General features: G+C 33.7%; 1 protein-coding gene across 7 annotated transcripts in view; it reads right to left on the reverse strand.

Annotated features, from left to right (window-relative positions):
• Positions 1-5,510, reverse strand: part of LOC107564586 (serine/threonine-protein kinase PAK 6-like) — a 25,654-nt gene extending 20,144 nt beyond the window's left edge. For 2 of the 7 annotated variants that reach the window (XM_016249700.1, XM_016249698.1), the window contains exons 1-4: positions 5,437-5,509; positions 5,262-5,323; positions 3,616-3,681; positions 2,541-2,600 (exon numbers count right to left, since the gene is read on the reverse strand). The gene's annotated coding sequence lies outside the window, so the exon portion shown is untranslated. Of the gene's footprint in view, positions 1-1,738; positions 1,761-2,540; positions 2,601-3,615; positions 3,682-5,261; positions 5,400-5,436 lie in introns of those variants that run through there. The other 5 variants (XM_016249703.1, XM_016249704.1, XM_016249701.1 and 2 more) reach the window with 5 other exon arrangements.
• Positions 5,511-9,766: the final 4,256 nt, after the last annotated feature.

Genomic DNA, 9,766 nt, shown 5'->3' on the forward strand with positions numbered 1-9,766 from the left:
GTGTGTGAGTGAGTGAGTGAGTGAGTGAGTGAGTGAGTGAGTGAGTGAGTGAGTGAGTGAGTGAGTGAGTGAGTGAGTGAGTGAGTGAGTGAGTGAGTGTGTGTGTGTGTGCGCGCACGTGCGAGAGTGTGTGTGAGATTCACCCACCTAGTGACCATAAATAATAATTACATAATGATGTTAAAAATAAAACATTATCACTAGAATATAGAATATATAAAAGCTTAATATCAAATATATAATTTTTGTCAGATATTTCTGTTACTATCATAAAAATAATGTCATAAAAAGTTGTGCAAATAATGCTTTTTTTTTTTTTTTTATTGTGTGCCATTTCAGGTATTATTCTGTCTTCTGTACGTAAATATCAAATTAAAACAACATGCATATTTATGATGCCTCTCTCTTTTTTTAAATAATAATAAACATCTTGCAGATTCTTCAAGGCTCTTGCAAACACACACATTCACTGTGAACAGAGCATTACTACTTCAGTTGTCCAGGTTAGCCTATAAAAACCTGTGGTTCCTAATTTGTTTAGTCAAATTGTGCTTGTTGTTTAATGTAGGTTAAAGAGTCTGTTTCTATATGATTCAGACCTGCATTAGCAGACGCGTCTAATACAACAGTGACCGCTACAATCAACACTAACCAGCTCAGATCTTTAAACATACTGTACATACTGTACATGAACTAAAGCCAGTGCGTCTGTAAACTCTTCTTATGAAAGCTGTCAATCAATATTTGCTCACTAGTGAACATTAAACAGTGAGCAGAAAATAAGCGAAATAACAAGATAAGACACACTTAATGCATGAAAATCTATTGTTTTTTTTGTTTTTTATCTATTATGTTTATGTATAAAGTCTGTTTTCAAAAAGTAAATAATAATTATAGAATATATCCAGCATTTCTGGCACCGTCCACAAATATTAATATTGAATGGCGAAGCATAATTTCATTTGTTCAATAAAAAAGTTTTTTAAAAAAGGGAAGATGCACTGATAAAGAAATTTTACCCACTAATTGTTTTTATGTTATATTTAAATATATAAAAAAATGTATATTGGATATTAAAATCTAGAATTACACATGCTTAAAAAAAATCAGGAATCAAAATGTTATATGTATAACAATTTAAAGCAGAAAAGATGGAGAATGGCTTTTGAATCTTTGAAATTTGCCAGAAAGGAATACTATATTATTTTAGCTTAAATAAAGAAACTGAAATATATTCATATATCATCAGCATTGATTTACTATAGTTTTTGTTAATTTTTTTTATTATATTTAATTTTTTATATTTTCTGTTTTCAGATTAAATTAAAAGCTTGAATATTTTTGTGGTGTGTTTCTTTATCATGTTCATCAGTTTTTTTTAATAACTATGTCTATATAGTTTTTAGTTTAGTTTATTTAGCTTTATTTATTTTAGTTTTGCTTTGGCAACTAGCTGAAATAAAATAAGTTTTAAAAAATATATAATAATTATACGCTAATAATAACATGGATACATATTCATAAAAATAGAAATTTCACGATACACCTGAGATATATATGTGCCACCCTTACTCAGTCTTTTAAGATCAGATTAAGCAGACCAATTTTTTAAAATATGTATACTGTATATATATACAGTTGAAGTCAAAATGTACTTCAGAATCTGCAAAATGTTCATTATTTTACCAAAATAAGAGAGATCATACAAAACGCATGTTATTGTTTATTCAGTACTGACCTGAATAAGATATTTCACATAGGGTTACGGTTCAGAAAATTCCTTCAGGTCCCACAAATTCTTTGGTTTTCCAGCATTTTTGTGAATTTGAACCCTTTCCAGCAGTGACTGTATGATTCTGAGATCCATCTTTTCACACTGAGGACAACTGAGGGACTCTTATGCAACTATTACAGAAGCTTCAAACGCTCGCTGATGCTCCAGAAGAAAAAACAACGCATTAAGAGTCGGGGGGTGAAAACTTTTTGAATTTGAAGATCAGGATCAATTTAACTTGTATGTGACCCTGGAGCACAAAACCAGTCATAAGTGACAATTTTTCAAAATTGAGGTTTATGCATCATCTGAAAGCTGAATAAATGAGCTTTCCATTGATGTATGGTTTGTTAGGATAGCACAATATTTGAAAATCTGGAATCTGAGGGTGCAAAAAAATCTAAATATTGAGAAAATCATCTTTAAAGTTGTCCAAATGAAGTTCTTAGCAATGCATGTCACTAATCAAAAATTCAGTTTTGATATATTTACGGTAGGAGATTTACAAAATATCTTCATGGAACATGATCTTTACTTAATATCCTAATGATTTTTGGCATAAAAGAGAAATGTATAATTGTGACCCATACAATGTATTGTTGGCTATTGCTACAAATATCCCCCAGCGACTTAACACTGCTTTTGTGCTCCAGGCTCACATACATATAAAAAGCGATATTTTATTGTTTTTAGAATCCATCAAATGAACTAACACGTAAATGTAAAGCCTGTTTCTATTGCGTGAGTTCCAGTCTGACGCTCTTACCTGTGGATTAGTGTTTGATTTCTCTCACTTCAGCTCCTCCACCTCATCTCTCAGCAGACCCTGATCCGCACAGAAACACAGTATATGAGCGCAGTCATTGTGCTGTTTGATCAGCGGGTGTGGAGGGAAACACATGACAGACGCTGCTGATGTGGAGATCGTGAAGAAACTCTTCCTGCAGCACGTCGTGACATGAGAGCATTCATGACCTACATCTCAACATGCCAGGATGGATCAGATGCCAGCGCCCACATGCAACAAAAGCACTAGTTATAATAGCAAGGGCTTGTTTATCCATGAAAACCTGACTTTAGGGGTGTGCAGAATTTTATGCAACTATTGCATACTATTTATTAAGCCAAAATGCATCAGGAACGCCCATTTTTGCAATGTTTACTCAAGTGTTATATACCTAGTCATATCCTTTAGGACAAAGTTGAGAAACTACAGTCTTTTTTTTGTGGCCAGCTAACAAAATATGTTTATGAACATTTTGCTGACATTCCCACATTATTTGTTAAAGTTTAGAACGTTTAGAATGTCCAGTTTTAAAAAAAAAAAGTGTTTTAAAGGAACATTCCATTTGATCATTTAGCAAACATTGTGGCAACGTTACTTTGAATGTTCTCTGAACGTATTGAAACAAGTAGTAACATTTAGACCATCATGAGTGTTGACGTAACATTTTTATGCGAACGTTTTTAGAACATTGTTAACTTTGAACGAAGTTCTATTGAAGTTATTAGAAGAACATTTGTTATATTTTATTAACTATAATAACCTTGTTGCCCGTCACTTGACTAGTTGAACTTGCAACATTCGCAAAATCTTCCAGGCATGATATTCATAAATTAACCTAATTTTGAGAAATAAAAAGTAAATAGAAATAAAGAAATTAAAAAAAGACAACACTCATTGATTTTAAGATGCAATTGCGGAATGTAAAGTCACAAATACTAGAATTGCTAGAAAACGCCTTGACATGAGACGCATGCTTCCAGAGAGATGATAACGTTTGTGCAGAAATTACATCCAATATAAGTTATAAGTTGTTATACAGTTAAAGAAAGCTCACCTTAAACGTTTCGCCTCTTCATCAAGCCCAAGTTCATGCAAAATCCATGTCCAGGAATGTCACGCTCTGTTTAGACAAGCAAAAGATCAGCCTTAACACAGCTCCTACATTTTTATGCACGGGTTTTGTGCAGCCTGATCAAGACACGAACATTTGAACTCAAGAGAAAATCAATGCATCTCAATGCTATTTCAGTATGCTGAAGGATTCAATAGCTGAATTTACTGCTATTTTACAAGCACTCGCAGTTAAACTTTACATATTTGTTTCATTAAAACATCCGGATCACCTCAGAATCAAAAGAAAAGAAAATTATATTTGACAAGAAAATGAAGCCTATTAGGACCATCATCATTTATGCATTTTCATGAGAGTAAATCACATTTTCCCTCAAAATTCTCATTACTCTTGAGTTTTCCCCTCTAATTCTCATTATTGCAATTAACTTCGTGTCTTACATAAACAAAATAGTGTTAAACAATCTTGATTTAACTCACTATAAATTAAAATCAGGACAGGGTTATTAGAATGAACTAAAACTAAAACTAAATAATTATTGTTACTTGAAATAAAATAAACGTTAACAAAGTAAAAATAAAAAATCTAATTTTATTTTAATTTAAGTACTACAATAATTAAACATAAAACAGAAATAATTAAAATAATCATTTATAATATTTCAAAATAGTAATAATAATAACACAACAAAATTACTAAAACTTTAACAAAATGTAACTAAGTACTAAAATAGCTAAAACTGAAATAAAAATGACTAAAATATATATTTAAAAAGACTAATAAAACATGACTAAATCTTTAACTAAATTTAACTTTATGTACTAAAATAACTAAAACAGAAACTGACATAAAATTATATACAGACATTAAAAAAATAAAAATGACAAAAATAACAACAATAAAATGACTATAACTTTCAATGAAAACAGAAAGTACAACAAATATTAACAAACCCTATAATGGTATATCAATGACACTAAAATAGCACTGTACAGATGCAACTAAAACGTAATTGTTTGTTAAATTGTAAGGTTTATGCATCAGCTGAAAGCTGAATAAATAAGCTTTTCATTGATGTATGGTTTGTTAGGATCGGACAATATTTGAAAATCTGGAATCTGAGGGTGCAAAAAAATCTAAATATTGAGAAAATCATCTTTAAAGTTGTTCAAATGAAGTTCTTAGCAATGCATATTACTAATCAAACATTAAGTTTTGATATATTTACGGTAGGAGATTTACAAAATATCTTCATGGAACATGATCTTTACTTAATATCCTAATGATTTTTGGCATAAAAGAGAAATGTATAATTGTGACCCATACAATGTATTGTTGGCTATTGCTACAAATATCCCCCAGCGACTTAACACTGCTTTTAACGTCACAATTGTCATGAAAATCTGGTCAGGAAACCGTCTTAAACATGTTTCATGTCCTTTAAATCATTTAAAGTCATTAATACAGTTAGCTTTTGGGGTGAAATATGACCCAGACGAGTTGCATGTCTGACCCTGGCAGCGGAAACAAGACAGCATTAGACAGCATTAGGCTGCCTGACAGCATTAGAAGTAAATGCAAACGCTCGGGCCCCAGAGAACCGGAAAGACGAGGACAAAGCCGCTCACCTCTGTCGAAAACCACATGTTCTTCAAGAGCTCGACCTCCTCAATCCTTCACCTGTCCTAACCTAAGTCACCAAAACAGAGACCAACACCATCCAGAACCAGCAGCTTCACTTGGAAAAGAAAGAGTGAGAAAAGCAAGACAGAGAGAGAGAGAGAGAGAGGTTTTCGGTCCTACCTGAGGATCGCAGCAGCGCTCATGAAGGTCTCTCACACACACACACACACACACACACTCGAACATGTAGATCTGCGTGCTGCTGCATGTTCTGAGGGTTTGGGAGCGTCTCTATCCACGCTGAGTCACTCACATTACAGACTTCTAGTGTGCTGCAGGCCGTTAAAGTGGCCAGAGATGCACCAGGGTTTAGTCACCTCCAGAAGGAGCAACCTAGAAGAAACACCATCAACCAGATCTCTTTAAGACGTCTGCTAAATCTTTACCTGATCGAGTGTTTCCGGTCAAAAAAGGCCCGCCTTTTAAAAATTGTTTGTAAATCTCCCATTATGCGATATTATCACCAAATCTTGGATTCAGTGTTTTTGAAAGATGAAAATGTTATTTAATGCTATGACATTGGAAACCTAGTATCTTTCCTCACACACGGTTTAACAACCAACCAAAATATATTGGTAACTATTGTACTTTTCGGGGGATTTTATTACCGATTTTTTTCATGCAATCTTATTGTCAAATTGTTTTCTTTCAATTATTGCATTTCTTGTTGGAAAACTCAATGAGATCAATAAGACCTTCAATATCAAACCTTCAAGGTCAGTAATTGTTTTGTTAATTTTTGTACTTTTTTGGGATGTTTGTGGTGTTCCGTGACAAACCCGCCAACAAAAAAATTGTTTGTAAATCTCGTTATGTAATATTGTTCCCATATTTTAGATTCAATCTTTTTGTCAACTTGTATTCTTTCATGTAGCACTGATTTTGCTTTTCTTGTTGGAACTGGTTAATCATACGCCTCTTGAACTGAGCGGATGCACCTCAGTTTATGAGTGAAAAAAACATTATTTGTGGATAATTTTGACAATATTCATATTAGACCTATGATCAACCAGTTCCAAAATATAACCGGCATTTTAAAAACTGCTTGTAAATCTCTTACTATGCTATATTATGACCAAATGTTCGATTCAATCTTTTTGAAAAATGCAAGTGCTAGTTAACATTTGAATTTTTTACATTAGACTAAACTGTACTGACTTTGCTAACACGTACAACAGCTTCCGGCCAAAGAAAAAATATAATTTTTGTACTTGTTTGGGATGCACATGGTTGTTAGAATTGACGGCTCAATTTTTTCAGAGAAAAATATGCAATTTGGTGCAGATGCTGATATCTATATGGACAAAAACCGATGCTTGTCAATGTAAATCAATGAGATCTTTCTAGCAGTAGCAGATATCAGTCGTCACTCTATATCTCCAACAATGTCTTAAGATGAGATTTAAATGATCCAAACATATAATGCAATGCAACCCAATGCTGATTGAGAGATAAGCATGAAATCAAACATGAGATCAAAGCACTTTCCACCATCAGGATCCTAATTAAACTGCTGTTGCCATTTTATAAACTTAGATTTTTACTCAAGCTTTTTGAAAATCCTCAATAAATGAATGGACATGGACTCCAGACCCCTAAAACAACTTCCAAAACAACAAAAGAGGAAGAGGAACTGCAGCATGGAACATTTCTGGACCACTGAAGAATTTGTGACACGCCCCAGACGTGTCGAAGATCTGCAGCGACATGCTGCATCTGATGCGCTTCAGGAGGAAACCAAGCCAAATGAGTCACTCATACTCTGATATTATTTTACAATTATTAGGTAGGCTTCAGAAAGCTTTTTATTCTTCTTCGACTAAATTTCTGAAAGCTACTCCTCCAAAGAGCTTTCAAGCTAGAACCACCAAACTCAGCCCAGCTCTTCAGACGGATCTGACTTAGTGTGCTTTATCTTTTCTAACTGATCCGACTTACGGTTTTCATAAAAATCCCATAGACTTACATTGACGGAATGTTCAGATGAGCCAAGACTTTGACTCGATCAAGCGTCCCTTCTATGTACTATTTCTAACCCATTCAAACTCTATCTATCGTGCTATCGACATGCTAGAAACTCGCTAATCATGTTAACAACATACATTTCTGGACCACTGAAGAATTTGTGACACGCCCCAGACGTGTCGAAGATCTGCAGCGACATGCTGCATCTGATGCGCTTCAGGAGGAAACCAAGCCAAATGAGTCACTCATACTCTGATATTATTTTACAATTATTAGGTAGGCTTCAGAAAGCTTTTTATTCTTCTTCGACTAAATTTCTGAAAGCTACTCCTCCAAAGAGCTTTCAAGCTAGAACCACCAAACTCAGCCCAGCTCTTCAGACGGATCTGACTTAGTGTGCTTTATCTTTTCTAACTGATCCGACTTACGGTTTTCATAAAAATCCCATAGACTTACATTGACGGAATGTTCAGATGAGCCAAGACTTTGACTCGATCAAGCGTCCCTTCTATGTACTATTTCTAACCCATTCAAACTCTATCTATCTTGCTATGCGACATGCTAATCGTGCTATCGACATGCTAGTAACTCGCTAATCATGTTAACAACATGCTAATCATGCTAGCAACATGCTAATGATGCTAGAAAAATGCTAACGACATGCTAGTTATTTGCTAATAATGCTAACGACATGCTAGTCACTTGCTAATCATGCTAGCAACATGCTAGTAGCATGCTAATCATGCTAACAAAATGCTAATGATGCTAGAAAAATGCTAACGACATGCTAGTAACTTGCTAATCATGATAACAATATGCTAGTCACTTGCTAATCATGCTAGTAACTGGCTAATAATGCTAACAACATGCTTGTCATTTGCTAATCATGCTAACAACATGCTAATGATGCTAGTAAAATGCTAACGACATGCTAGTAACTTGCTAATCATGCTAACGACATGCTAGTCACTTGCTAATCATGCTAGTAACTGGCTAATAATGCTAGCAGCATGCTTGTCACTTGCTAATCATGCTAACAACATGCTAGTAACATACTAATAATGGTAGAAACATGCTAACAACATGCTAGTAACTTGTTAATAATGTTAACGACATGCTAGTCACTTGCTAATCATGCTAGTAACTGGCTAATAATGCTAACAACATGCTTGTCATTTGCTAATCAAGTTAGCAACATGCTAGTAGCATGCTAATCATGCTAGCAACATGCTAATGATGCTAGAAAAATGCTAATGACATGCTAGTAACTTGCTAATCATGCTAACGTCATGCTAGTCACTTGCTAATCATGCTAGTAACTGGCTAATAATGTTAGCAACATGCTTGTCACTTGTTAATCATGCTAGTAACTGGCTAATCATGCTAACAAAATGCTAGTAGCATACTAATCATGCTAGAAACATGCTAGCAACATGTTAGTAGCATGCAATCATGCTAACAAAATGCTAGTAACTTGTTAATCATGCTAGCCATACGCTAGTAACTGGCTAATCATGCTAACAACATGCTAGTCACTTGTTAGTCATGCTAGCAACATGCTAATCTTGTTAGCATACATGCTAGTAATATGCTAATCATGCTAGAAACATGTTAATCATGCCAGCAAAATGCTAGTAACAGGCTAATCATGCTAAAAACATGCTAATCATGCTAGAAACATGTTTACAACTGCTTTAAACTTTCAGGCGAGGCTTTCTCAAGCCAACCCAAATTTTTTTTATCTAGCTATTATTTTCATGTTTAGATTATTTTGACCCGGGTATGAACGGAGTCCAATTAAGTTGTTTTTGTAAAAGAATCTATTAAGTTATATTAGTGTCAAAAAGCTTTTGTAAAATACATTTAGACTTTTCTCCATATCTCACACACTTCTGGGTCTATTGACGACACATTGCAGCATGAAAACATTGATCTTTTGTTTTTTATCTGAAACTGAAAGTTTAAGCAAGTAAACTGGAATTGTTTTCTTTAAAAACTTTTGAGATACATTTTTACGTTCTTTTGTAAGAAACAAATATGTAGCCTAGGTTTCATAAATTTGGGCAGTTTTTTGTGAAATTATAAAGTCAAAGAAATGTAATTAAATTCCATTCATTCCAATGAGGTAATAGCGGTAATTCTCATATTCTTATAAGTTTTGTATTTGCATTATTTATTTATTTAAAAAAAAAATTGTGTGTAACTCATGTAATTTGATATTTCAAAGAATTTCAAAATGCTTCCATTAATAAAAAAGGGATAAACGCAATTATAAAGTGTTAATATTCAAAGCTTGAACGTGAAAATGTTCACATTCGCCAAATAATGTATGGAGACCCATTTCCGCCACGTAAGAAAAAAAAAATCATGCCTTAAAAAAGTCAAAATTATGACATACTTGAGTCATAATTACGAGATAAAAAGTCGAAATTGACTTAATGACTTTATAAACACGTTAAGCTGTTCTACATTAAGCATTTTCTTG

This window comes from Sinocyclocheilus grahami, unplaced genomic scaffold (genome assembly GCF_001515645.1).
Source record: "Sinocyclocheilus grahami isolate Dianchi unplaced genomic scaffold, SAMN03320097.WGS_v1.1 scaffold949.1, whole genome shotgun sequence".
Classification (NCBI taxonomy): Eukaryota; Metazoa; Chordata; class Actinopteri; order Cypriniformes; family Cyprinidae; genus Sinocyclocheilus; species Sinocyclocheilus grahami.